Source organism: Hyperolius riggenbachi, chromosome 6 (genome assembly GCF_040937935.1).
Source record: "Hyperolius riggenbachi isolate aHypRig1 chromosome 6, aHypRig1.pri, whole genome shotgun sequence".
NCBI classification, from domain to species: domain Eukaryota; kingdom Metazoa; phylum Chordata; class Amphibia; order Anura; family Hyperoliidae; genus Hyperolius; species Hyperolius riggenbachi.
The window spans coordinates 203,918,807-203,946,213 of record NC_090651.1 but is presented as its reverse complement, the minus strand read 5'-3'; the positions used below and the strand labels follow the sequence as shown (position 1 = coordinate 203,946,213).

Below are 27,407 nucleotides of genomic sequence, written 5' to 3'. Positions count from 1 at the left end.
TTGTGTGTAAAAAAAAACAAAAAAAAAATTGTCATTTACGGAGATATTTCTCCCACCCAGCATGGGTATGTGTAAAAATACACCCCAAAACACATTATACTACTTCTCCTGAGTACGGCAATACCACATGTGTGGCACTTTTTTGCAGCCTAACTGCGCTAAGGGGCCCAAAGTCCAATGAGCATCTTTAGGCTTTACAGGGGTGCTTACAATTAGGCCCCCCCAAAATGCCAGGACAGTGAACACACCCCACAAATGACCCCATTTTGGAAAGTAAACACTTCAAGGTATTCAAAGAGGAGCATAGTGGGTCCGTGGCAGATTTAATTTTTTTTTGTCGCAAGTTAGAAGAAATGGAAACTTTTTTTTTTTGTCACAAAGTGTCATTTTCCGCTAACTTGTGACAAAAAATAAAATCTTTTATGAACTCACCATGCCTCTCAGTGAATACTTTGGGATGTCTTCTTTCCAAAATGGGGTCATTTGGGGGATATTTATACTATCCTGGAATTTTAGCACCTCATGAAACATGACAGGTGGTTAGAAAAGGCAGAGAGGCTTCAAAATGGGAAAATTCACTTTTGGCACCATAGTTTGTAAACGCTATAACTTTTACCCAATCCAATAAATATACACTGAATGTTTTTTTTTTAATCAAAGACATGTAGCAGAATAACTTTTGCGCTCAAATGTATAGGAAATTTTACTTTATTTGAAAAATGTCAGCACAGAAAGTTAAAAAAGTCATTTTTTTGACAAAATTCATGTCTTTTTTGATGAATATAATAAAAACTAAAACTCGCAGCAGCAATCAAATAGCACCAAAAGAAAGCTGCATTAGTGACAAGAAAAGGAGGGAAAATTCATTTAGGTGGTAGGTTGTATGACCGAGCAATAAACCGTGAAAGCTGCAGTGGTCTAAATGGGAAAAAAGGCTCTGGTCCTTAAGGGGCGAAAAGACTGTGGTCCTCAAGTGGTTAAGCCATTCGGTTGTTGATTTCGTTGTCCTGTTGCAACACCAATCTTCTGCTGAGCTTCAGCTGGTGGACAGATGGCCTTAAAGGACATCCGAGGTGATAATAAACTGATGAGAAAAACAATTGCATCTATCCTCCTTCTCCTAAAAATGATCTTTTTAGATAAACCAGTTTTATTTTATATTTAAATCTAGTTTTTACGGTTTCATTGTCTCTGCTCGATGACACCTTAATTGAATTATGCTACAGCTCAAATTATGAATTATTGACCCTTTTTATCTCTTTCCTGCTCCAGGAAGCCATTTTCTGACAGTAAAGTATTTTATGACTGTAATTACTTATCAGTAAGGGTTACGCTATAGTCCGACCCGAATAGAAACTGTTACTTGTATACCTGATGTTTAACTCTTTTAGGCAGAGAAAGAAAATAAAAAAAACACAGCATAGTCATTTGTGTGCTTGGCACTGTACATACACGTCTATCTCATGATGTCCCATGACACCTCGGTTGTCCTTTCTCCTGCAAAATGTCTTCATAAACATTGGAATTCATTTTTCCTTCAATAATAGAATTCTGTCCAGACTCTAACACAGCAAAGCTGCCCCAAACCGTGATGCCCCCACCACCATACTTCACAGTTGGGATTAGGCTTTGATGTAGGTGTGCTGTGCCTCTTTTTCTCCACACAGTGTTGTGTGTTTCTTCCAAACAACTCAACTTTGATTTAATCTGTCCACAGAAGATTTTGCCGATACTGCTGTAGAACATCCAAGTGCTCTTTTGCAAACATTAAACGTGCAGCAATGTTTTTTTGGACGGCAGTGGCTTCCTCTGTGGTATCCTCCCATGAACTCCATCCTTGTTTAATGTTTTAGGTTTCGTGGATTCGCTTACTTGTGGCTGGATGGTGTAATGGTTAAGGGCTCTGCCTCTGACACAGAAGACCAGGGTTCGAATCTCGGCTCTGTCTGTTCAGTAAGCCAGCACCTATTCAGTAGGATACCTTAGGCAATTCTCCCTAACACTGCTACTGCCTATAGAGCGCGCCCTGGTGGCTGCAGCTCTGGCGCTTTGAGTCCACCAGGAGAAAAGCGCGATATAAATGTTATTTGTCTTGTCTTGTCTTACATGGATGTTAGCATATGCCAGAGACTTTTGTAAGTCTTTAGTTGACACTCTAGGATTTTTCTTCACCTCATTCAGGTGTGAATGAGGTGAAGCTGTGCTCTAGCAGTCATCTTTACAACAGCCTAGGAAGAGTAGCAGCAATGCTGAACTTTCTCCATATATCGACAATTTGTCTTACTGTGGAATGATGAACGGCAAGGCTTTTGGAGATACTTTTATAACACTTTCCAGCTTTATAGAAGTCAACAATTCTTAATTGTAGGTCTTTTGAGAGCTCTTTTGTGTGATGCATCATTCACATCAGGCAATGCTTCTTGGAAAAAGCAAACCCTAAACTGGTGTGAGCTTTTTATTGGGCAGGGCAGCTGTAACCAACACCTCCAATCTCATCTCACTGATTGCACTCCAGCTGGCTGACACCTCACTCCAATTAGCTCTTGGATATGTCTTGTTTAGGCTAGGGGTTCACATGCTTTTTTCACCTGCACTGTGAATGTTTACATGGCGTGTCCGATAAAAAACATGGAACCATTTAATTATTTGTGTGGCATTAGTTTAAGCAGACTGTGATGTCTATTGTTGTGACTTAGATGAAGATCAGATCACATTTTATGACAAATTTGTGCAGAAATCCATATACTTCCAAAGGGTTCACATACTTTTTCTTGCTACTGTATTTATTTCCTTGTAAACAATGCCAGTTGCCTGGCAGCCCTGTAGATCTTCTGGCATAAGTAGTGTCTGAGTCAAAGCCCTGGAACAAGAATATTAATCTAATAAAACCTCAGTCAGACTACCTGACAGTTAGGATTGCACGGACTGGATCCTGTTGACCTAGCTACAGGCAGTATTCGTGGGCTCCCCCAGGGCATGGAGTTTAAGTGAACCACATGGTCTTTACCAGCGCACCCCACAAGGGATGATGGGCCCCTACCCCTAGTGGGCAGGAGACTTCTTTGCGGCCTGTGGCCACCAGGTCACGACCCCTTGGTTTGGTTTGCACCACCGGTAACCAAGGGGAACAAGAAACGCCACGATGTGGAGAGCCAGGAACTCCGAAGAACTCGTAGTTGCAGACGGAGCCAGAAGGTCAGGGCAGGCGGAACAGCTGGAAGGTCAGTAGGCAGAGCGAAGGTCAGGGCTGGCAGCAGACAGACGTAACGGTGAACTAAGCCAAGGTCAGGGTGGGCAGCAATCAAGAATAGTCGGAGTCACAAGCCAGAAGTCAATACCAGGAGTCAGGATCTAAGCAACAGCAGGTAAGCTCAAGGTGCAAGCTGTAAGAATTAACAGCACTGCAGTTGAGGGCAGAGCTGTTTATATAGGGTACTGGGCGCCAACAATAATGCAAGCGCCTGTGCACAGAGCATTGCGCGCACCGCGCATGCGTGCGACCTTTCCCACGCACTCATGCAACCTTTTGCACGCATGTGCGTAACGCGCAACGCCATATGCGCCAAATGAACTGGAGCAGCAATAAAACCTAGCGGGAATGCCGAAGGTTGCTAGGACGGTAAGTATGACATTGCCCTCCCCTTATGGGCAACCACCGGGTGCCTCTTGGAACCGGTTTCTCAGGAAACTTGGAATGGAACAATCTAATCTTGGGGCATGCACATTTTGAGAGGGCTCCCACGAATTTTCTTCCACTCCAAAACCTTTCCATTTCACCAGCTATTGGAAAGACCCTCCACTCCTTCTACAGTCCAGAATCTTCTCAACTTCATATTCCTCATGACCATCCAATAACACAGAAGGAGGAGGTGGGAGAGAACGATTAAAATTGTCAGGGACGACCTTCTTGAGGCAAGAGACATGAAAGACTGGATGTACATTCATAGAACTAGGGAGTGATAATCTAAAGGCCACTGGGTTAACAACCTTCTCGATGGGAAATGGCCCAATAAACTTAGGTCCTAACTTCCTGGAGGGACAACGAAGTCGGAGGTTATTGGTAGACAACCAGACCAGATCACCAGGGCAGAAGCTTGGACTTTTCTTGCGATTCTTGTCTGCCCAATGTTTAGCCTTTTCCTGGGATTCCAGCAGAATGGACTAATTTCTTGAAGCTTTCGGTACGTAAGCCTGTCCTGCACAGTAGGAACTGAGGATTCAGTCATAACATCAGGTAAGTATGGGGATGGAAGGCGTAATTGGCAAAGAATGGAGATAATTTAATAGCGGAGTGGATGGTATTGTTATAAGCAAATTCAGCAGTTGCCAAAAGGGAGGACCAGTCATCTTGGGATGCAGAGGAGAAGCAGCGTAGGTATTGTTCCAAGATTTGATTTGTCCTCTCAGTCTGGCCATTGGTTTTGAGGGTGGTAACCAGATGAGAGACAAGAACTGATACCCAGAAGTTTACAAAGAGTCACAAGCCAGAAGTCAATACCAGGAGTCAGGATCTAAGCAACAGCAGGTAAGCTCAAGGTGCAAGCTGTAAGAATTACCGGCACTGCAGTTGAGGGCAGAGCTGTTTATATAGGGTACTGGGCGCCAACAATAATGCATGCGCCTGTGCACAGAGCATTGCGCGCACCGCGCATGCGTGCGACCTTTCCCACGCACTCATGCAACCTTTTGCACGCATGTGCGTAACGCGCAACGCCATACGCGCCAAATGAACTGGAGCAGCAATAAAACCTAGCGGGAATGCCGAAGGTTGCTAGGACGGTAAGTATGACATTGCCCTCCCCTTATGGGCAACCACCGGGTGCCTCTTGGAACCGGTTTCTCAGGAAACTTGGAATGGAACAATCTAATCTTGGGGCATGCACATTTTGAGAGGGCTCCCACGGAATTTTCTTCCACTCCAAAACCTTTCCATTTCACCATGTTCCCGTTCACTGATCATAGGGATACTTGGGAACAGCATGGAGGCGTGTGCGGGAGCGTGCAGAAGCGCAGCACCACAGCCGCCTGGACGTAAGGATCACGTCTGGGCGGCTGAAATGGTTAAGAAAGCATGGATTTATGCTGGCTCCTGAAAGTGGTATAAGGATGATGGGGATATATTCTTGCCATGCTTTGGGCCCCTTAGTACCAAATGATGATCAAGTATATGCCACAGCCTACATGAGTATTGTTGCTGGCCATGCTCATCCATTTATGACCACAGTGTAGCAGTCTTCTGATGGCTACTTCCAGCACGATATTGCACCATGTTACAAAGCTCACACCATCTGAAACTGGTTTCTTGAACTTGTATGGCCTCCATAGTTACCAGATCTGAGGCCCAGTGCACACCAAAACCGCTAGCTGATCCTCAAAACGCTAGAGGTTTTTAAAGCAGATTTCAGAGCGATTCTAGGCATGTTTAGAGACGTTTTCTAAACAGGAGTAGCATTTTTGGGAGCGTTTTTGTGTAGCAGATTACAAATATTGTTACAGTAAAAGCTGTTACTGAACAGCTTCTGTAACAAGAACGCCTGGAAAACCACTCCGATTTAGCGTTTTCCAGAACGGTTTGAGCTTTTCCTGTACTTTACATTGAGGCAGAAACGCTTCTGCAAACCGCAAAAGTGCTGCAGGACCCACGTTTGCGGTTTACAAACCGCCGGTGTGCACCTGCCCATTGAAATACATTAGCCAAGTGTTTTCCAAGGCAGAAGCGGTTTGCGGATCGCTTCAAAAACCGCTTGGTGTGAACCAGGCCTCAATCAAATAGGGCACCATTAGCCTGTAGTGGAATGAGAAATTTGCATCATGGACATGCAGCTGACAAATCTGTAGCATCTGCTTCATGCTATCCAATCAAAATGCCCCAAATCTCAGATGAATGCCACAAAGAATTAACCACCCTGGCGTTCTGATTAAATCGCCAGGGTGGCTGCGGGAGGGTTTTTTTTAAATAAAAAAAAAACTATTTCATGCAGCCAACTGAAAGTTGGCTGCATGAAAGCCCACTAGAGGGCGCTCCGGAGGCGTTCTTCCGATCGCCTCCGGCGCCCATAATAAACAAGGAAGGCCGCAATGAGCGGCCTTCCTTGTTTTGCTTACATCGTCGCCATAGCGACGAGCGGAGTGACGTCATGGACGTCAGCCGACGTCCTGACGTCAGCCGCCTCCGATCCAGCCCTTAGCGCTGGCCGGAACTGTTTGTTCCGGCTACGCTGGGCTCGGGCGGCTGGGGGGACCCTCTTTCGCCGCTGCACGCGGCGGATCGCCGCGCTGTAGCGGCGATCAGGCAGCACACGCGGCTGGCAAAGTGCCGGCTGCGTGTGCTGCTTTTTATTTCATTAAAATCGGCCCAGCAGGGCCTGAGCGGCAGCCGCTGGCGGTGTTGGACGAGCTGAGCTCGTCCAGACCGCTCAGCTGGTTAAGGAAGTTCTGAAAACAAAGGGGGATCCAACTCGGTACTAGCAAAATGTACATATTAAAGTGGCCAACAAGATATGTCAATTTTCCTATCGTGTTTCTTTTGGTTCATGTATTAGTCTACCACTCAAAAATTATGAGCTCCCCAAATGGCAAATTAAGAAACAATAACTCTAAAATATCAAATAAAGCCGTAATTTCCCCACATAATAAATGCAGAAAAGCAACAAACATTACCCCACATAAGCAATGCAGCAAACATTTCCTCACATATTAAAGCACACCTGAAGTAAAAATAATAATAATAATAATAATAATAATAATAATAATAATATGGATGCTGACCCATTTACTTCCTTTGAAACAATGCAAATTGCCTAGCTTTTGGCTACTATGGGGGTATAGACCATGGTTTAGTACTGGGTGCGGGCCCTGAAGGGCATTTTGTGATGTGGGTGCTGGCAAAAGTGGGTATTGGGTGCAATATGAGAGCTGGTTGCTACGTATGGGGGCTGAGTGCTGGCTATGGGAGGACCTTGGTGCTGTGCAAGTACTGGGTGCTGGTTATGAGGGGAATTGGGTGCCATGTGAGTCCTAGGTGCTAGTTACTGGGTGCCATGTGGATACTAGGAGTGAGTACAAGGTGCTTTGTGGGTGATGGGTGCTCGCTAAGAAGTACTGGTTGTCATGTAAGTGCTGAATGCAGATGCTTGGTGCCATGTAGGTTCTGAGTGCAGATACTGGGAGTAATATGGGTGCTGGCTATGATTAGGTATTGGGTGTCATGTGGATGTTGTGTGCAGCTGCTCAGTGTCTTGTTGGTTCTGGGTGTTGGTACTGGATAACATGTGGGTGCTAGGTGTGGGAACAGGGTACCAAGTGGAGGTTGGGTGTAGTTCCTGGGGGGGGCTCAGCGCATCTCTGATTGGAGGCCATTCGGAGGCGGCCTGGTGTTGCGCTGATCCACCTTTTGCGCAATTTTCGATTTTCAATTTTATTTGGTAGCGCACCCAGGCTATGCATATACATAGGTTAGGATTTAGTGTTAGGCCCCTCCCATGGAGGATTGACTTCTTCGCGGTGGGAGGGACGAGTGCTTGATGGGTTGCATGCAGGCTGTTAATGGAAACCAAAGTCCTCCTCTAGTGGTGGACGGGTCATGTGTATGCTCGGTGTGTATTCGACCCCACAAGTGGGGCTTGCACTCTTTTGCAGGTAGGCACTAGTCTGTTTTTAAGTAGCGCTGCTCATTTCCTTGCTATGTACTAATTTAATTCATTTTTGGTCAGCTGCTCCCACTTAACAGCCATGCTTTTGGTGTATATGGAGAGCTTCTGTTTGGGTTCAAGGTGCATTTGTAGTTCCTGGGGGGGCTCAGCGCATCTCTGATTGGAGGCCATTCGGAGGCGGCCTGGTGTTGCGCTGATCCACCTTTTGCGCAAAACGGAACATTACCCTGCCGGCAAAAAATATGTGGAACCTGCAGACACATTTACTCCACTGACAGGGTAACGATACTAGGTTCACAACAGGAGTACAGAGTACAAGGTACATTTTCCTGTGGTTCCACCAATCTGGTATATCTGATCATGTGTGCTAAATGCCCCAATGTGATGTACGTGGGAAAAGCTGGACAAACTCTGCACAATGAATGGACACAGGCACACTATTAATGATACCAAATCTGGACTCCCAGTTGCTACACACTTTCGGTCCAACGGACACAGCATGGATGATCTTCATGTCACTGCCCTGAAGGGTGGCTTCAAAACGTCAAATGATCGATTAATAGCAGAAACAAAATTTATAAATTGGTTCAAAGCTGTGCAGAACGGTTTGAATAAGGACAACAACTTCTTATATTGGTATGAGGCGGATGATATTTAAACTCTCAGCCATTCTAGCTGAACTTGTGAACTAAGAATTTACGATACCTCTGGGTCAATCCTAATCCAGGTCTGTGAGGCCGAAAGCTTGCTTATTTTTATTCATTTTTAGTTAGCCAATAAATGGTATCATCCTGATTTAAAACTTCTTGCTTTTACTGATGGCTAACACAGTACAATACCCTACTGTTTACTTAAAATGTAACATCACAGCTAGTGTTGGTCTCTAGGTCTTTCAGAAGACTACAGACTAATTTTCTTTGGCAATAGTAAAGAATGTTTACTTAACTGGATGTAGAAGATAAGACATACATTTCTTTCTTCTTAGCCCTGCACACCAGTTCGCTACAGAAACTACAGCTATCACTGAAAGTTCCACATTCACCTCATTCAGTAAGAGAGATGGCAGCTAGAGAGACCTGTCTCATGCAAAAGCTAGAGAGTACACACAGGGTTAACAGATGTAGTATAAAGAGGGATCCCCCGCCCCTCATGATTCATTAGTCCTACACCAGTCCCCAAAACCCATCAGCGAGACACTTAAAACATTGAAGAGATAACCAGGGGTAAATATAAAGCAGTACTTTGGAACACCTAGACAAGCTATTCCCATCCTAGTTTAAAAATAAGTCATTTATGAGAAGTTTTGTGAATCGAGCCCATTGTATCAGGGATCATGTGAGCAACGTATAAAGCAGAGTTCACAATCACCAGGGTTCCGTACCATGGACGGTCACAGATGATCAGCTTTAAGATCCACTTTGAGTGTCCCATCATTCTAGTCATCCAAGACAATATAGGATCATCCTATGCATTCAGTGGAATGAATGAAGTAGCAACATAATTGTGCTCACCCTGTAACTAGGGCAATCGGTCAATTCTCTCTTGCCCAATATCAAGACGCACAGAATTTTGCATGCAAACCAGAATTAGGATATTCTTATTAACTCTTGAAATCTCTATACTTTTTGGCATTTAAAAAACAGCATTATAATTACTGTCAACAGTGCTATGATTGTACTCATCACATGAGGAGCTGGTGGAACAAGACTGCACTAGTTAAATCAAGATCGTATGGGACTGTGGAGATTACTGGGAACACTGCAAATGCAAGCCGTGTAATTTTTGACACCTTGTGGTCCCTGCACTATAGCAACCATGTCATTCTAAACGCTGGCAGGTTTACCTTAACAACTCATTATTTTATCAGAGGCCACAGTTCAATGCAAACATTCTTATAAACAGATGTTTTCCAGGCACAAAGACCATTTAAAAGGAAATATGTAGTTAAAAAACAAAAATAAAATGTTAGATACTTACCTCAATCCAGGAAAGCCTCTTGATCTTCCAGAGGCTTCCCACATCTTCCTCCCTACCACTGATACTGCACTAGGACCATCTGGAATTTCTTAGCCATGCTCCCATCCATGAAGGAGCGCGGCTGCACAGCACAGGTGTAACACCCCTTTTGCCTCCACAGCAGCATGGAGCCGATCAGGCTTAACGGAAAAAGCTGAGCCCAACTGTCTCCCTGCAGGTGAGCGCACTCTTGTACAAACCCTTGAAGAGGTTCAAGAGGGTCCCATTGCTGCATTAGTGGAGGCGAAGGGGATGGGGGAAGCCTCTGGATTATCCAGTGGCCTCTTTCTACTGATGTAACTACCTATTTGGGGCACTTTTTTCACCTTCAGGTACAGTTTAAGGACAAGTGTAAAGGTGCCCATAGGTTACTCGATTTGGCAGCCCTCGACTATCCGTTTCGATAATTATAATTGAATCCTATGAAAATCTGTGCCGCCAAGAGCATGCCTGTTCGATGCATGCATCGATCGGACAAGTTGGAAAATCTTGGGCCAACATGTTCGATCATGTGTGCGGTGACAACAGCGTGCGATAATTGCAAACGATGAATGTGAAGGAAACCCCCGGCCACTGTCCCCCTCCCCCCTAATGTCGTTTCATGTCCCACACAATTATACTTTATCTGCTGCCGTCCATGGTGCTGTCGTCGTCGTCATCGTTTGTCCACATTTGGGACCCACGTGACTACTGGCAAAGACACATCACACACGCACCACCAGCACCTTGGTGCTTGTGTGACGTCGCCCACTTGCTATGTCGGCAATCACGTGAGGTAGTACGAGGACAGTGGCAGGTTTAGTTTAACTGCACGGGGCAATTCCTGGGCCAACTACCACAAGATTTAATGCTTAAATCAATTGGGAATCAGCCTGAGATTTATGGCGCCCAGCAGATCTCTCTCTGATCAGATTCAATCAGAGAGAGAGATCTGTCTCTCGGTTGATCGGCCGCCAAAATCGCCAGACGTATGGGTACCTTAACTGTAAAGTACACTTATGCTAAATGCGAGCACTAGGCAAATGTGAGGTTGTGCAGCACAATCTTAGAACATAGCTGTCCGTTTTCACAGGAGTTGCTAATAGGGAATATTTCTCTCTCTCCATCATTCATGGCTTAAAGATAAGATATACAGTAGCAATAGATGAACAATATTCATCTAAGTCACAACAATAGACAATCACAGTCTGCTTAAACTATTAATACACTAATAAATAAATGTGTCCCATGTTTTTATTAAACACACCATGTAAACATTTACAGTGCTGGTGGAAAATGTATGTAAAACCCTAGACTAATGATATCTCCAAGAATCAGAATTCGTTTATTTCGCCAAGCACGGTTGGGCCGTGCCCGGAATTGGATTTGACACATTGAAGGCACAAAAAGAGTTATACAACAGAAAAGAGTAGTACACAGAGCAAGGGTAATACAACAGGACATGAGAATACACATTGACGCTTTATACACATTATCGTTTGACGTAGAGCATTTCGGGACTAGCAGGGACAGCAGTGTGTGACAGCAGGAGACTCTAGCATGACCTAAGCAAGGCAGATAACAACACAGCCGCAGTCAAGGTCAGATGTTAGACTGGAGACGGCTACAGGGGGGGGTCAGTGGAACGGGCAGAGTTCAAGAGTCTGATGGCAGTGGGGAAAAAAGTGTTCATACGCCTAGTGGTTTTTGCAGGGATGGACCGGAACCTCCGACCTAGTTTGAGTCGCCTGAAAAGAGCGTGGCCAGGGTGCGAGTTGTCACCCACAATTTTCATTTCTCTGTTGCACAGTCTGGTGTTGTAGATGTGATCAAGAGGGGGGAAGAGGTTTCCCAATGATCCTCTCCGCTGAGCTGATGACCCTCTGAAGTTTGTATCTGTAACTGGTGGTGCAGCCAGCGAACCAGACCAGGATGGATGAGCAGAGGACTGACTCGATCGTCGCAGAGTGGAAGGACCTCAGAAGTTCTTGGGCCATACCAAACTTCTTTAGTTGGCGAAGGAAGAAGAGTCTTTGCTGAGCTTTCTTCTGAGTTGCGGTGGTATTTGCCCTCCAGGTCAGATCGTGAGAGATGGTTGTACCCAGAAGGCGGACGCTGGGAACCCTAGCGACTTCGGTACCCTCGATGTACATAGGGGGGGGATTACTGGCAAACTTCCTGAAATCAATGACCATCTCCACGGTTTTGGCTGTGTTGAGAACCAGCCTATTCTCTCTACACCAATTGCAGACTCTGTCAACCTCCTGGCGGTAGGCCTGCTCATCATTCTCACTGACAAGGCCAACAATTGTGGTATCGTCCGCAAATTTGATGATTTTGACAGAGTCCGCAGTGGATTTGCAGTTATTCGTGTATAAAGAGAACAGGAATGGTGACAAGACGCAGCCCTGAGGGGCTCCAGTGTTGGTCACTCTGGGTCTGGAGGATATGTCGCCCAGCTTCACAACCTGGGACCTGTTCGAGAGAAAGTCTGTGATCCAGAGACGAAGAATCGGATAGACTTCCAGCTCCGTGAGATTATCCTGCAGGATACGGGGGCAGATAGTGTTAAAGGCCGAGCTGAAGTCCAGGAGAAGGATTCTAGCGTATGAGTTCGGCTATTTGGACTAAGGTGTTAACCAGCTGGAGTCCAATCGATGAGATGAGATTGGACTTTGGAGGTGTTGGTTACAGCTGCCCTGTCCTATAAAAAACACACACCAGTTTGGGGTTTGCTTTTCCCAAGAAGCATTGCCTGATGTGAATGATGCCTCACACAAAAGAGTTCTCAAAAAACCTATGATTAAGAATTGTTGACTTGCATAAAGCTGGAAAGTATAGTATCTCTCTATAGATATATCTATAGATATATATCTAGAGATAGTGGCGGACATACGGCCGTGCAGGCCGTGCCGCCGCACGAGGGCCCCTGAAGTTCCGCTGCTTCAGGGGCCCATTAAGTATTGCAGGTTTTTTTTTTTTTTTTTAATTTTATTTTATTTTTTTAACCTGGGGGGCCCCGACTCCTGTCCTCCCCCCTCACCTCGGGCCCCCCATCCCCCCTGACCTCGGGCCCCCCCCCCCTCATGCGGCGGGAGAGCGGAAAATACAGGAAGTCTCCGGCCGGGGCTGCAGCAGACGCTAGAGGGCGGCAGCTGCCGCTTGGTCTCCAACTTGGAGACATATCGGAAACTAAGCAGCAGCTGCCTCTAGCGTCTGCTGCAGCCCTGGCCGGAGACTTCCTGTATTTTCTGCTCTCCCGCCGGCCGCCGCGCATACCGGGAGGGGGGCCCCGAGGTGAGTGAGTGAGGATAGGAGTCGGGCCCCCCACCCGGATAGCTACCCACCCGGCTACCTACCCCGCTACCTAACCACCCACCCGGCTACCTACCCGGCTACCTAATCACCCTGCCGGCTACCTACCCACCCACCCGGCTACCTAACCACCCTGCCGGCTACCTACCCGGCTACCTACCCACCCACCCGGCTACCTACCCACCCGGCTACCTAGCTACCCACCCGGCTACCTAACCACCCACCCGGCTACCTACCCCACTACCTAACCACCCACCCGGCTACCTAACCACCCTGCCGGCTACCTACCCACCCACCCGGCTACCTACCCACCCGGCTACCTAGCTACCCACCCGGCTACCTAACCACCCTGCCGGCTACCTACCCACCCACCCGGCTACCTACCCACCCGTCTACCTAGCTACCCACCCGGCTACCTAACCACCCTGCCGGCTACCTACCCGGCTACCTACCTACCCACCCGGCTACCTAGCTACCCACCCGGCTACCTACCCACCCGGCTACCTACCCACCCACCCGGCTACCTACCCACCCACCCGGCTACCTAACCACCCACCCGGCTACCTAACCACCCACCCGGCTACCTAGCAACCCACCCGGCTACCTAGCTACCCACCCGGCTACCTAACCACCCTGCCGGTTACCTACCTACCCGGCTACCTACACACCCACCCGGCTACCTACCCGGCTACCTACCCACCCACCCGGATACCTAACCACCCACCCGGCTACCTACCCGGCTACCTAACCACCCACCCGGCTACCTACCCACCAGGCTACCTACCTACCTACTCACCCGGCTACCTACCAACCCACCAGGCTACCTACCTAAAGACCCACCAGGCTACCTACCCACCCAGCTACCTAACCACCCACCTACCCACCCACCAGGCTACCTACCCACCCGCCTACCCAGCCACCCACCAGGCTACCCACCCGGCTACCCAGCCACCCACCAGGCTACTTACCCACCCGGCTAAGGGCTACCTACCTACCCACCCGGCTGCCTACCTACCTACCCACCAGGCTACCTATCCACCCAACCACCCATGGGAGCTGCGCGCCGGATGGAGGCTGGGACAGGAGGTCTGCTGCTGCAGGTGAGTAAATGTTTTTTTTTTATTATTTATTTTAGCAGGTGTATGTTCTGGGCAGGTCTGCCACATGATTGCGTGTATGTTCTGGGCAGGTCTGCCACATGATTGCATGTATGTTCTGGGCAAATTTGCTACATGATTGCATGTGTTTTCTGGGCAAATCTGCCGACATGATTGCAGGTATTTTCTGGGCATATCTGCCGACATGATTGCAGGTATTTTCTGGGCATATCTGCCGACATGATTGCAGGTATTTTCTGGGCATATCTGCCGACATGATTGCAGGTATTTTCTGGGCATATCTGCCGACATGATTGCAGGTATTTTCTGGGCATATCTGCCGACATGATTGCAGGTATTTTCTGGGCATATCTGCCGACATGATTGCAGGTATTTTCTGGGCATATCTGCCGACATGATTGCAGGTATTTTCTGGGCATATCTGCCGACATGATTGCAGGTATTTTCTGGGCATATCTGCCGACATGATTGCAGGTATTTTCTGGGCATATCTGCCGACATCATTGCAGGTATTTTCTGGGCATATCTGCCGACATCATTGCACGTATTTTCTGGGCATATATGCCGACATCATTGCACGTATTTTCTGGGCATATCTGCCGACATCATTGCACGTATTTTCTGGGCATATCTGCCGACATCATTGCACGTATTTTCTGGGCATATCTGCCGACATCATTGCACGTATTTTCTGGGCATATCTGCCGACATCATTGCACGTATTTTCTGGGCAAATCTGCCGACATGATTGAATGTATTTTCTGGGCAAATCTGCTCACATTATGTGTATTTTCTTGAGAAAACCTGCACAATTATGTGAATTTTCTGGGGAAAGGGTCACCAAAACTTGGGCCCACTGTCTTTGCGTTGCACTTTTCAAGGGAACCTGAGGTGAGAATAATATTAAGGCTGCCATATTTCTCTCCTTTTAAGCAATACCAGTTGCCTGGTTGCCGTTCTGGTCCTTTGCCTCTTATTCTTTCAACCATAGACCCTGAACAAGCATGCAGCAGGTCAAGGGTTTCTGACAATATTGTCAGAACTGAGAAGATTAAGCTGCATGCTTGTTGCTGGTGTAATTCAGTTTATTACTGCAGCCAAATAGATCAGCAGGGCTGCCAGGCAACTAGTATTGTTTAAAAGGAAATAAATATGGCAGCCTCCATATCACTCTCACCCCGGGATCACTTTAAATTACAGTTAGCTCCGCCCTTATCCGGTCATTGCCACGCCCATGGTCCGGCGGGACCATCGCGGCCAATCAGGAGAGGAGAGGAGGCAGAGAATGGCTGTGATTGGCGGTCAGGGACAGCGCCCCCCGCCTGATTGGATAATGGTCTAGGAGATAGAAGAGGGTGGACGCCATGTTCCCGTTCGTGGATCTGCGGTGAGGGGGGCCCGCGGATGATATGCGGACATACAGCGGGATGAAACCACTAGAGAGACGGTGCACAGATGCCCCGCTCGATGTCAGCCACCAGCAGTGGTGAAGATCATATGGATGAGGCGGACACAGAAAAAGACCAGGCTCGTGCCAGAGCCACCTATGCAGCATGTCGGCTGATACCATCAGCGGGGACAAAGCCTGTGATCATCACTTGCCTGCAGGGAAGGTGAAATAGGCAGATGCAACACTCAGAGCCGGGATTGAGTGAGTGCACTCTAGTCTGCAACCTGCACTTCCTTCTGGGGGGGACACATGGATGCACATTCGGACTATAAGACGCACCCACTTTTTCCCCCCACTTTTGGGGGAGAAAAAGTGCGTCTTATAGTCCGAAAAATACGGTATATATATATATATATATATATATATATATATATATATACACATACATATATATACATACATATATATATATATATATATATACATACATACATACATACATACACACACACACACACATATATGTATATTATAAAAGTATCTCAAAAAGTCTTGCTGTTCATCAGTCCATGGTAAGACAAATATAGATGGAGAAAGTTCAGCACTGCTGCTACTCTCCCTAAGAGTGGCCTTCCTGTAAAGATGACTGCAAGAGCACCGCACAGAATGCTCAATGAGGTGAAGAAGAATCCTATAGTGTCAGCTAAACACTAAGGCTAGGTTTCCATTTGTGCGGCGGCATGCGTCTTGCGAGACGCGATGCCGGCACAGCTGTTGCCTCTCGCAGCCGAATCCCTCTAGCCGTGCTTTGCACGGCTATGGGATTCGGACAGCTACGGACAAAATTATGCTGCAGGGCCTCAGATTTTTTCCTCGGCCACGAATTCGGATGGCTCTCATAGATTTCTATAGGCTGCTGAAATCCATCCGAACTCGTGGGCGGGGAAACGGCCTGGATTCGCAGCAGTGGAAACCCGGCCTTACAAAAGTCTCTGGCATATGCTAGCATCCCTGTTAGCAAATCTGATATGTTAAACACTATGATACATTAAAAAAAAAAAAAAAAAAAGACACTAAACAAGAATGGAGTTCATGGGAGGATACCACAGAGGAAGCCACTGCTGTCCCCAAAAAAACATTGCTGCACGTTTAAAGCTTGCAAAAGAGCACCTGGATGTTCCACAGCAGTACTGGCACAATATTCTGTGGACAGCTGAAACCAAAGTTGAAACACACAACACTATGTGTGGAGAGAAAGGGGCACAGCACACCAACATCAAAACCTCATCCCAACTGTGATTTATGGTGGTGGGGGGCATCATGGTTTGGGTCTGCTTTGCTGTGTCAGGGCCTGGACAGATTGCTATCATTGAAGGAAAAATGAATTCCCAGGTTTATTAAGACATTTTGCAGGAGAACTTAATGCCATCTGTCCACCAGCTGAAGCTCAGCAGAAGAAGGGTGTTGCAACAGGACAACGACCCATACCATAGAAGTAAATCAACAAAAGAAGGGCTTAAACTGAAGAAAATATGCCTTCTGGAGTGGCCCAGTCAGAGCCCTGACTTCAACCCGATTGAGATGCTGTGGCATGACCTCAAGAAAGTGTTTTACACCAGAATATTGCTGAATTGAAACAGTTCTGTAAAGAGGAATGGTCAAAAATGACTCCTGACCATTGTGCACATCTGATCTGCAACTACAGGAAACATTTGGTTGAAGTTATTGCTGCCAAAGGGGGGTTAAAACAGTTATTAAATCCAAGGGTTTGCATACCTTTTCCACCTGCACTGTAAATGGTTTCATGTTTTCATTGAACACACCATGTAAACTCTCAATTATTTGTGTGTGGTTTTAGTTTAAGCCTACTTGCACACCAAGACGTTGCGTTAGGTGCTACGTTAAGGTCACATAACGTGCACCTAACACAACGTATGGTGCTGCAAGAGCCGACGGTAGAGTGAGCCGCGTTAGGCGGCTCGATTCCTATAATGTCTCATAGAGTGGCGCTGATTGGCCAGCGGGTCCACGTGATGCGGAGCGAGACACTCCGCATCACGTGGTCCCGCCGGCCAATCAGCGCCCGCCAGTGCAGTGAATATTAAGTAGCCATGTGCGCGGCTACTGTAGCTGGCTCTCCCCGCCTCCTCTCCGCCCCCCACTGCGCATGTGCAAACAGTCTAACGCGGCTATAGCCGCTCCAACGCCGTAGCATGCTGCACTTTGCGGAGAACGTGCAGCGTTACATGTAACGCAACGTGGGCTGTGTGAACAGCCCACTTGAGTTACATTGCTGTGCGTTGGGGGAGCGTTACAGGCGCACTAACGTGCGCCTGTAACGTCTTGGTGTGTAAGCAGCCTAAGCAGACTGTGATTGTCTATTGTTGTGATTTAGATGAAGATCAGATCACCTTTTATGACTAATTTGTGCAGAAATCCATACAATTAAAATACTTTTTATTGCTACTGTATGTTGTAAACAAAACATTACACGAAAACCTATAGTGAAGCAGTAAAAACTTATTTACAAGTTGAAATAAAGGAACTGGACCTGATATTTTTCACAATATATTCATTCATTGGTCAGTCAGTAAGTGATATCACAAACATCAAAAATAAAATACATAAAATGAAAAAAACAACATATACATCAAGCAATCCTACACAACTGTGTACAAACCAATGATTTATAGGACAAAAGCATTTCAAAGATTTACACTACTTCAGGAACAAAAAGGATCCACACATGGAACTACACACTTAAAGCAAACCTGCAGCATGCACACAGAGTCAGAGAGAGTAGGCCTATGCAATAGAGATGACCAATGAGATGCAAATTATTTCTCCTTGCATTCAAATTTCATGTTAATGTTACGCAGCTTGAACTTGGACCAATAAAATTTAGCAAAAATTGTAAGCTGCATAGAATTAACATGAAATTTGAAGGCATGGATAAACTCTTTGCTTCGTATTGATCATCCCTACTATGCAATACAGAAATCTACAGCCTTACTTATGTCATTTCACATTTTAAAACAAAATGGGTCCACCAAGGCCCAAAAGTTGCCTGGATTTGGAGTCAGATGTGAGACACAGGAATACCTGGAACACGCTCGTACCAAACCAGAACATGGTCTGCCCTCTGTACTGGTACTGGTACAGAGGCTTGCCAGAGGCTTAAGCAAAGGGCAAATCAGTATTTTCAGTACTCGGATATACAACTTTAAGGGCTCTTTCACAGCGCGACGTTAAAGTCACACGTTATAAAATACTTTAACGTAGAGTAACGCACAGCAATGCAAAGTCTGTGCGACATTTACAGTGCACACGTTGCGTTAGTGTGTAACGTGTAGCGTTATTAAAAAGTGCTGCATGATGTGCATTTAGCAATGTATCTGCTGCGTTATGTGTGTTGCCCATGCTCAGTAATTTCTTTTTTTAAACGCATGCACCGTTTTCATTTCATTAGTATCCATCAGTATGCGACGAAAATGCTGCACCAAGAGAAACAACGCAGGGCAAAATAACATCCAATATCATAACCTACATGCGCTGCGTTAGGGGCATGTGGTGCGACTGTAACGTCGCATCAAACGCAACGTCGCACTGTGAAAGATCCCTAAGGGTAGACATTAAGGATTCTGTCCTGTTTTAAAAAAGACTCAGCAGGCCAGTAACACAGAGTATTATGAAAGCTTACTATTGCTGACATTTTGTATACATACTAAAGGGATGCTTTAACCTCTGAAAAATAAAAACACAAGTAATAGTTGCAAATAACCCAGAACTAGTTTTGATAATCTCAACCAGTAAAAAGAAACTAAAAAGCTTTGCAAAGGATAGAAGACCAGAAATAAAATGCGGGAAATTTGGATACCAAATATCCTATAGTAACAGGTGATGGATACGGGTTATAAGAATGATACTCATTTACCTTCATTCTGTTACAGTAAATAATCACAAGTCGGCATCTTCAAACTGACCTAACACAGGCTCTGGATTACAATAATTATGCAGAATTGTAAACTCGGGTGCATGACGTAAACTTGGCAAGTAGGAATTCTCACTCAGTTGTGCATCATTACTGGTATTACAGCACTCACGCCTGGTCGTATGAATTACATCATCTTCATCTAAAGACAAGAAAACAAGTAGTAAGATATTTTAAAAATAAAAACTTGTCAATTGTTTTAAAAGAACCTTCAGAAAAATGTGAAACTGCTGCTCACTCTTAAAGGAATACTATCAATAAAAGTGACTTTTTAATAATCTATATTAGGGTACACATTACCACTTGTGCTCGGGGCACTTTATTCCCCCGGTTCTCTCTCCCTGCTTAGCCACTTCACAACTGAGGGGTTTTACCCCTTGAGCACCAGAGCAATTTTCACCTTTCAGCGCTCCTTCCATTCATTCGTCTATAACTTTATCATTACTTATCACAATGAAATGAACTAGATTTTGTTTTTTTTCAACACCAATTAGGCTTTCTTTAGGTGGGACATTTAGCCAAGAATTATTTTATTCTAAATATGTTTTAATGGGATAATCGGAAAAAATGTGGGGGAAAAACAAATATTTTTCAGTTTTCGGCCATTATAGTTTTTAAATAATGCATGCTACTGTAATTAAAATCAAAGAAATGTATTTGCCCATTTGTCCCAGTTATTACACCGTTTAAATTATGTCCCTATCACAATGTTTGGCGCCAATATTTTATTTGGAAATAAAAAGGTGCATTTTTTCAGTTTTGCGTCCATCCTAATTACAAGCCCATAGTTTATAAAGTAACAGTGTTATACCCTCTTGACATAAATATTTAAAGAGTTCAATTCCTAAGGTAACTATGTATTTTTTTTATTGTAATTTTCTTTCTTGTTTTTATTACACACACAAAAAAAAATAATAATTTGGGAGTGTGGGAGGTAATGAGTTAATTTATAATGTAAAGCCATGTATTTGTATATGAAAAATGTTTTTTGGGTGTAGTTTTACTATTTGGCCACAAGATGACCACAGTAATTTTTGTGCATGCGTCCTGTAAGCGTAGGAAGTACGCTTACAGGAAGTGTTATGAGGCTGGGCAATTTTTTTTTTTTACAATGATCGCGCTGCTTCTCATAGAAGCAGCAGATCATTGCTGGGGAGCTTAGACCAACAAACGGGAACGGTTTTTCCCGTTCATTGATCTCCAGGCAAGCAGGAGGCGGCATGCACAAGTGCGGGAGCACGCACACGAGCGAGCGGGAGTGCGGTCAGCAACGGGGGTACGTGCATCTACGCTCCCGGTGGGGAAAGGATGTTGAAAGGAGCGTAGATACATGTACCGTGGTGGTAAAGTGGTTAAAAAAATCATCCTTCATTTCTCACACAGTTCACAAATATCACTGTGTCACAGCATGCAGGAGACATGAGGAGGAGGCTGATCTGAGGAGGTAACCTGTAGCTAGATGTGCTGTAATATTGCTGTAATGTACAGTGGGATGCGAAAGTTTGGGCAACCTTGTTAATCGTCATGATTTTCCTGTATAAATCGTTGGTTGTTACGATAAAAAAAATGTATAATTATATATATATATATATATATATATATATATATATATATATATATATATCTGTTAAATATATCATATGGGAGACACACAAAGTGACATTTGAGAAGTGAAATGAAGTTTATTGGATTTACAGAAAGTATGCAATAATTGTTTAAACACAATTAGGCAGGTGCATAAATTTGGGCACCACAAAAAAGAAATGAAATCAAAATTTAGTAGATTCTCCTTTTGCAGAAATTACAGCCTCTAAATGCTTCCTGTAGGTTCCAAAGAGAGTCTGGATTCTTGTTGAAGGTATTTCGGACCATTCCTCTTTACAAAACATCTCTAGTTCATTCAGGTTTGATGGCTTCCGAGCATGGACAGCTCTCTTTAAGGGCCTGTTTCCACTACATGCAGATTGGATGCAGAAAAACTGACTCCAATGAATGCCTATGGGCCTGTTTCCACTAAACGCAATTTTTCTGATGCAGATTTTCCCATAGGCATTCATCGGAGTCAGTTTTTCTGCATCCATTCTGCATCCAATCTGCTTGTAGTGGAAACAGGGCCTAACTCACACTACAGATTTTCAATTATATTCAGGTCTGGGGACTGAGATGGCCATTCCAGAACCTTGTACTTGTTCCTTTGCAGGAATGCCTTAGTGGATTTTGAGCAGTGTTTAGGGTCGTTGCCTTGTTGAAAAATCCAGCCCCGGCGCAGCTTCAGCTTTGTTACTAATTGCTGGACATTGGTCTCCAGAATCTGCTGATACTGAGTGGAATCCATGCGTCCCTCAACTTTGAGAAGATTCCCAGTCCCTGCACTGGCCACAAAGCCCCACAGCATGATGGAATGCTGTGTTCTTTTTCCTTCATGCAGAACGCCCCATGTTATGCCCAAATAACTCAATTTTCGTTTCATCAGTCCACAGCACCTTATTCCAAAATGAGGCTGGCTTGTACAAATGTGCTTTAGCATACCTCAAGCGGCTCTGTTTGTGCTGCAAGCGGAGAAAAGGCTTCCTCTGCATCACTCTTACATACAGCATCTCCATGGGTAAAGTGCAAATGGTTGAACGATGCACAGTGACTCCATCTGTAGCAAGATCATGTTGTAGGTCTTTGGTGCTGGTCTGTGGGTTGACCGTTTTCACCATTCGTCGCTTCTGTCTATCCGAAATGTTTCTAGGTCTGCTACTTCAAGCCTTAACTTTAACTGAGCCCGTGGTCTTCCATTTCCTCAATATGTTCCTAACTGTGGAAACAGACAGCTGGAATCTCTGAGACAGCTTTCTGTACCCTTCCCCTAAACCATGATGGTGAACAATCTTTGTATTCAGGTCATTTACAGTTGTTTGGAGACCCCCCATGTTGCTACTCTTCAGAAAAAAATTAAAAAAGGGGGAGACTTACAATTGACCGCCTTAACCACTTCACAACTGAGGGGTTTTACCCCTTGAGCACCAGAGCAATTTTCACCTTTCAGCGCTCCTTCCATTAATTTGTCTATAACTTTATCATTACTTATTACAATGAAATGAACTAGATCTTGTTTTTTTTCGCCACCAATTAGGCTTTCTTTAGGTGGGACATTATGCCAAGAATTATTTTATTCTAAATGTGTCTTAATGGAAAAATAGGGAAAAAATTCATTATTTTTCAGTTTTCGGCCTTTATAGTTTTTAAATAATGCATGCTACTGTAATTAAAACCCATGAAATTTATTTGCCCATTTGTCCCGGTTATAAAACCGTTTAAATTATGTCACTATCATAATGTTTGGCGCCAATATTTTATTTAGAAATAAAGGTGCATTTTTTTCAGTTTTGTGTCCATCCCTAATTACAAGCCCCTAGTTTATAAAGTAACAGTGTTATACCCTCTTGACATAAATATTTAAAAAGTTCAGTCCCTAAGGTACGGTAACTATTTATGTATTTTTTTTAATAGTAATTTTTTTTTTTTTAATTACAAAAAAAAATAAAATTGGGGAGCGTGGGAGGTAATGAGTTAATTTTTAATGTATAACCAATGTATTTGTATATGAAAAATGCTTTAGGGTGTAGTTTTACTATTTGGCCACAGTAAGTTTTTGTTTATGCGACCTGAAAGCGTGCAGGAAGTACGCTTGCAGGAAATTCATGGATTGCTGGGAAACTTTTTTTCCACAATGATCGCGCTGCTTCTTGTAGAAGCAGCTGATCATTGCGGGGGGCTTAGATCAACGAACGGGAAAGCTATTTCCCGTTCATTGATCTCCGGGCGAGCGGGCGGCAGCGTGCACAGCAGCGTGCGTGGCGTCAGGTGCGGATTTCTCCGTCCCTTGGTGGTAACAGGGTGGAAAAAGGGACGGAGAAATCCGCACCGCTGGGGGTAAAGTGGTTAAATACTCTTTCTCATAATTGGATTCACCTGTGTATGTAAGTCAGGGGTCACTGATCTTACCAGGCCAATTTGAGTTCCACTAGTTAGTTCTAAAGGTTTTGGAATTAATAAAATGACAACAGTGCCCACATTTATGCACCTGCCTAATTTTATTTAAACAATTATTGCACTTTTTGTAAATCCAATAAACTTCATTTCACTTCTCAAATATCACTGCATGTGTCTCCTATATGATATATTTAGCTGATCATTTTATCGTAACAACCAACGATTTATACAGGAAAATCATGACAATTAACAAGGTTGCCCAAACTTTCGCATCTCACTGTAACTATCAGGGAGAGGAGTATACACTATACCTGACTGACTGGCTTGGTTGTGACTTTTCACTCCAGGCTGTATCTATTTAGTAGGCTGCTATGTGGTGCCATGCTGAGAGGGAGAGATGCTGTTTACAAAGGCTATCAGGATTTTTATCAGTCAGAGAAGCAAAGATGATAAACACACATTGCTGGAATCTTTAACCCTTTACCACCATCTGAATAAGATTATTTCAGCAAGGTGATTATTAAACCATACAATGCAGGAACACGGTCTAGCACTCTAATGCTGGGCATACACTGCATTTTTTTCTTATCAATCAAGCCGCTGATTGCTCGATTGATAATTTCCGACGTGTCCGATCATGCGGCAGATCGATTCCGCACTCGATCCCTGTGGGCAGACAATGGAACAGAAACGAAGAGAAGATAAGAAGTGCCCACAGGGATGAGCGGGAATCGATCCGGGTGCACGCGGGGACGGGCCGGAATCGAGCCACCGGCTCGATCCGGTGCAGAATTACATCCGTGTATGCCCAGCATAAGAGCCCGAAACTTTTGCATCTAAAAACCTGATGGAGGATTTTACAACAGAGAGGCAGAGCAGTGTGAGCAAGGAAATTGCTCCTAGTACTTGTTGTAATATGTGCCCTAATGCTGGGCATACATGGCTCGTTTTTGCCGCTCGATTCTACCATTTGATCGGTTTGCTGCTCGATTCTGCAGTCAATTCTCTTTACTTCCGCTCATTTTTATTATCTTTTTCCATTCACTGCAATCCAGAATTGAGCGGCGAAACGATCGGGCGGGAGATCGGACATGTCGGAAATTAATATCGAGCCATCTTAATGTGTTAAAAATGAGCCGTGTATGCCCAGCATCACATACAGCATTACTAGGAAAAATGTTTAATAATAAATGCAATAACTGGGACAAATGGGCAAATAAAAGGTGTGGGTTTTAATTACGTTAGCATGTATTATTCTAAAACTATAATGGCCGAAAACTGAGAAATAATGATTTTTTTCTTATTTTTCCTGTTAAAACACTCTCATAAAAAAATAATTCTTGGCAAAAAGTACCCCCCAAAAAAGCCTAGTTGGTGGTAAAAAAAACAACAACAAGATAAAGGGTTTGATAGGGGTCAATCTTTTTTTCCCCTCTATTCATTTTTCTTATTCCCCAATTTGTTATTCCTTCATTTGTTTTTAATCAAACTTATCTCTTTAGTTCTATTACTCCTGGTCCCTACTGTTTGATGAATTCTATAGTTCATAGTACATTCAGTCATATTTCACCCTTTGGGTGAATTCCTGCTAATATTCATGGGTGTTGAAAACTAATCATCAGATGTCTTTCAAATCTAGAAGATTCCGTAAAGCTTTAAAGTGATACTTAAAACAACAACAAAAAATATACATTTTACTGACCTGGGGCTTATTGCAGCCCCCTACATTCATCCTGTGCCATCCTTCCGCGACCCTCCAGCAATCAGGTGCGACCCCCTGAAAGCTGGTCAGAGGCTACTGCGCATGCGTGGCCCCGAGCCCCCGCATTATGATCACGCTCCCGTTTAGCATTGCAGCAGCGATTTTCCTGTACTGCGCATAATGCTGTCCTGCACAAAGGCGCAGCAAGTAGGCGCGTGGATGGCCAGCTTTCAGGGGGTCGCCGCTGCTGGAGGATCTCGGAAGGATGGGGCGGGCAAAGGATGACTGTGGGAGGCTGCAGGAAGCCCTAGGTAAGTTAAACTGTTTTTTTTTTTTACTGTAGATTTCCTTTAAAGGATACCTGAAGTGACATGTGAGTTGTGACATGATGAGATAGACATGTGTATGTACAGTGCCTAGCACACAAATAACTATGCTGTGTTCCTTTTTCACTTTCTCTGCCTGAAAGAGTTAAATATCAGGTATTTAAGTGGCTGACTCAATCCTGACTCAGACAGGAAGTGACTACAGTGTGACCCCCACTGATAAGAAATTCCAACTATAAAACACTTTCCTAGCAGAAAATGGCTTCTGAGAGCAAGAGATAAAAAGGTGAATTTCTTATTAGTGAGGGTCACACTGAAGTCACTTCCTGTCTGAGTCAGGACTGAGTCAGCCACTTGACTATCTTATATTTAACTCTTTCAGGCAGAGAAAGAAAAAAAAGGAACACAGCATAGTTATTTGTGTGCTAGGCACTGTACATACCCATGTCTATCTCATCATGTCACATGTCACTTCGGGTATCCTTTAAATGCAAGAAGGGAAAATGTGCCATTTTGGTGATAAAATAGCACAAACCCAAACAGCAACACTAAACAGAGGAAGCTGTAAATAATCGAAAAACTCGTTAAACTTCATACAGATGTCAATATCAATGACAATATGAAAGCAGCTGACCATCTTTAGTTATAGCTGTTTTCCTAACAGTTACCACAAGTTTGTATAGATATCGAACAAGATCTAGAGCAGACCCTGCAACAGGCAAAAGCAAACAGAAGGGTTGGTGTTTTCAACCTACTGCATTCATAAGATCCCCTGCAAAGTACGTATATTCACATGATTCAACCGCCCTGCTCATCAACCGGCAACTAAACCCTGAAAGAACTGAAAAGGAATTTCAGAATGGTCATACTTTCCACTCATTACTTACAAATTCACAATCCAAACAACTTAACACCTTCAACCTCTACTTCACACCAAGATTGTACTTCACTAGCAAGATTGATACAGTACGTACTCATGCAGCCCTATTCACCAAGCCACTCACTACCTCCATCCTCCTTCTGTCTGCCTGCTCACTCACCCATACTACCCTTGCTCTGTACAAAGGTCAGTCACTCACTCTATCCTCCTATTCGCTAAGAACTTTCACTGAAAAGCATCTTTCCTTACTAATCTCTGATGCACACCACTCTAATTTCCCTGGCGGCATGATTATTTCCAGATTTTTTTTTTTACAAAAGCGCTGCAATTTTTTCACAAGCGTTCAGACCCTAAAAATCATACCGCTTGATAGATCTGCGGCAGCCCTGCACATTCCACACCTCAAGTGGATCCAACTCAGGATTACTGCTCTGAGCTGCGGATTTTCGTCCCAAGCCTGACTCGGGGTTACCACTAAGGAGGTTAAGTGCACTCTGAACCCTATTCCCTCTCATTTCATCCCTCCGCATTCCTCCTATTGGGGATTCAGCAGTGCCCTTATAAGTTTCATGGAGCCTCATCTTTGCCAGCCTCCCCTCCTTTTTGGTGATCCTCTCCCCCCCCAGCTCTGACTATACCCAGTAGAGCAACGGCACATGCTCAATTGTGCTCCGGAGTGGCCAAGAGAGCTCTGAGCCTGTTCCTTACATTAAATCCTCCTGTCCTGTAACTGGTCACCTTCCCCCACTTTTGCATCCAGGACTATACAAGTGTTGCCTTTCCTTTGGAGCTCTCTCCTACAGCTTGTCAGTCGTACGTCAAGCCTAGCAGCCTTTAAAGTGGAAATCCAGTGAATATTTCACATTCTACCAATCCTCTTGTTGTATAAAAAGCTAAAATTATCTGTTTGGTGTTTTTCATCAAAATCTCTCCTGGAGCTTCATGCCTGCCAACTTTCAGCATGTTGCCCCAAATGTTGTTACAAAATACAATGGCGTCTATCTCAAGTAGGCAGAACCCCATGGTGTCTTACTTTTGGGGGGGGGGGGGGGGGGGG

General features: G+C 44.7%; 1 protein-coding gene across 7 annotated transcripts in view; it reads right to left on the bottom strand.

The window, feature by feature from the left end:
• LOC137521286 (CMP-N-acetylneuraminate-beta-galactosamide-alpha-2,3-sialyltransferase 4-like) overlaps positions 1 to 27,407 on the bottom strand; it is a 696,719-nt gene that overhangs the window by 589,627 nt on the left and 79,685 nt on the right. For all 7 annotated transcript variants that reach the window (XM_068240323.1, XM_068240331.1, XM_068240332.1 and 4 more), the window contains one exon: positions 19,405 to 19,603. The gene's annotated coding sequence lies outside the window, so the exon portion shown is untranslated. The remainder of the gene's footprint in view (positions 1 to 19,404; positions 19,604 to 27,407) is intronic.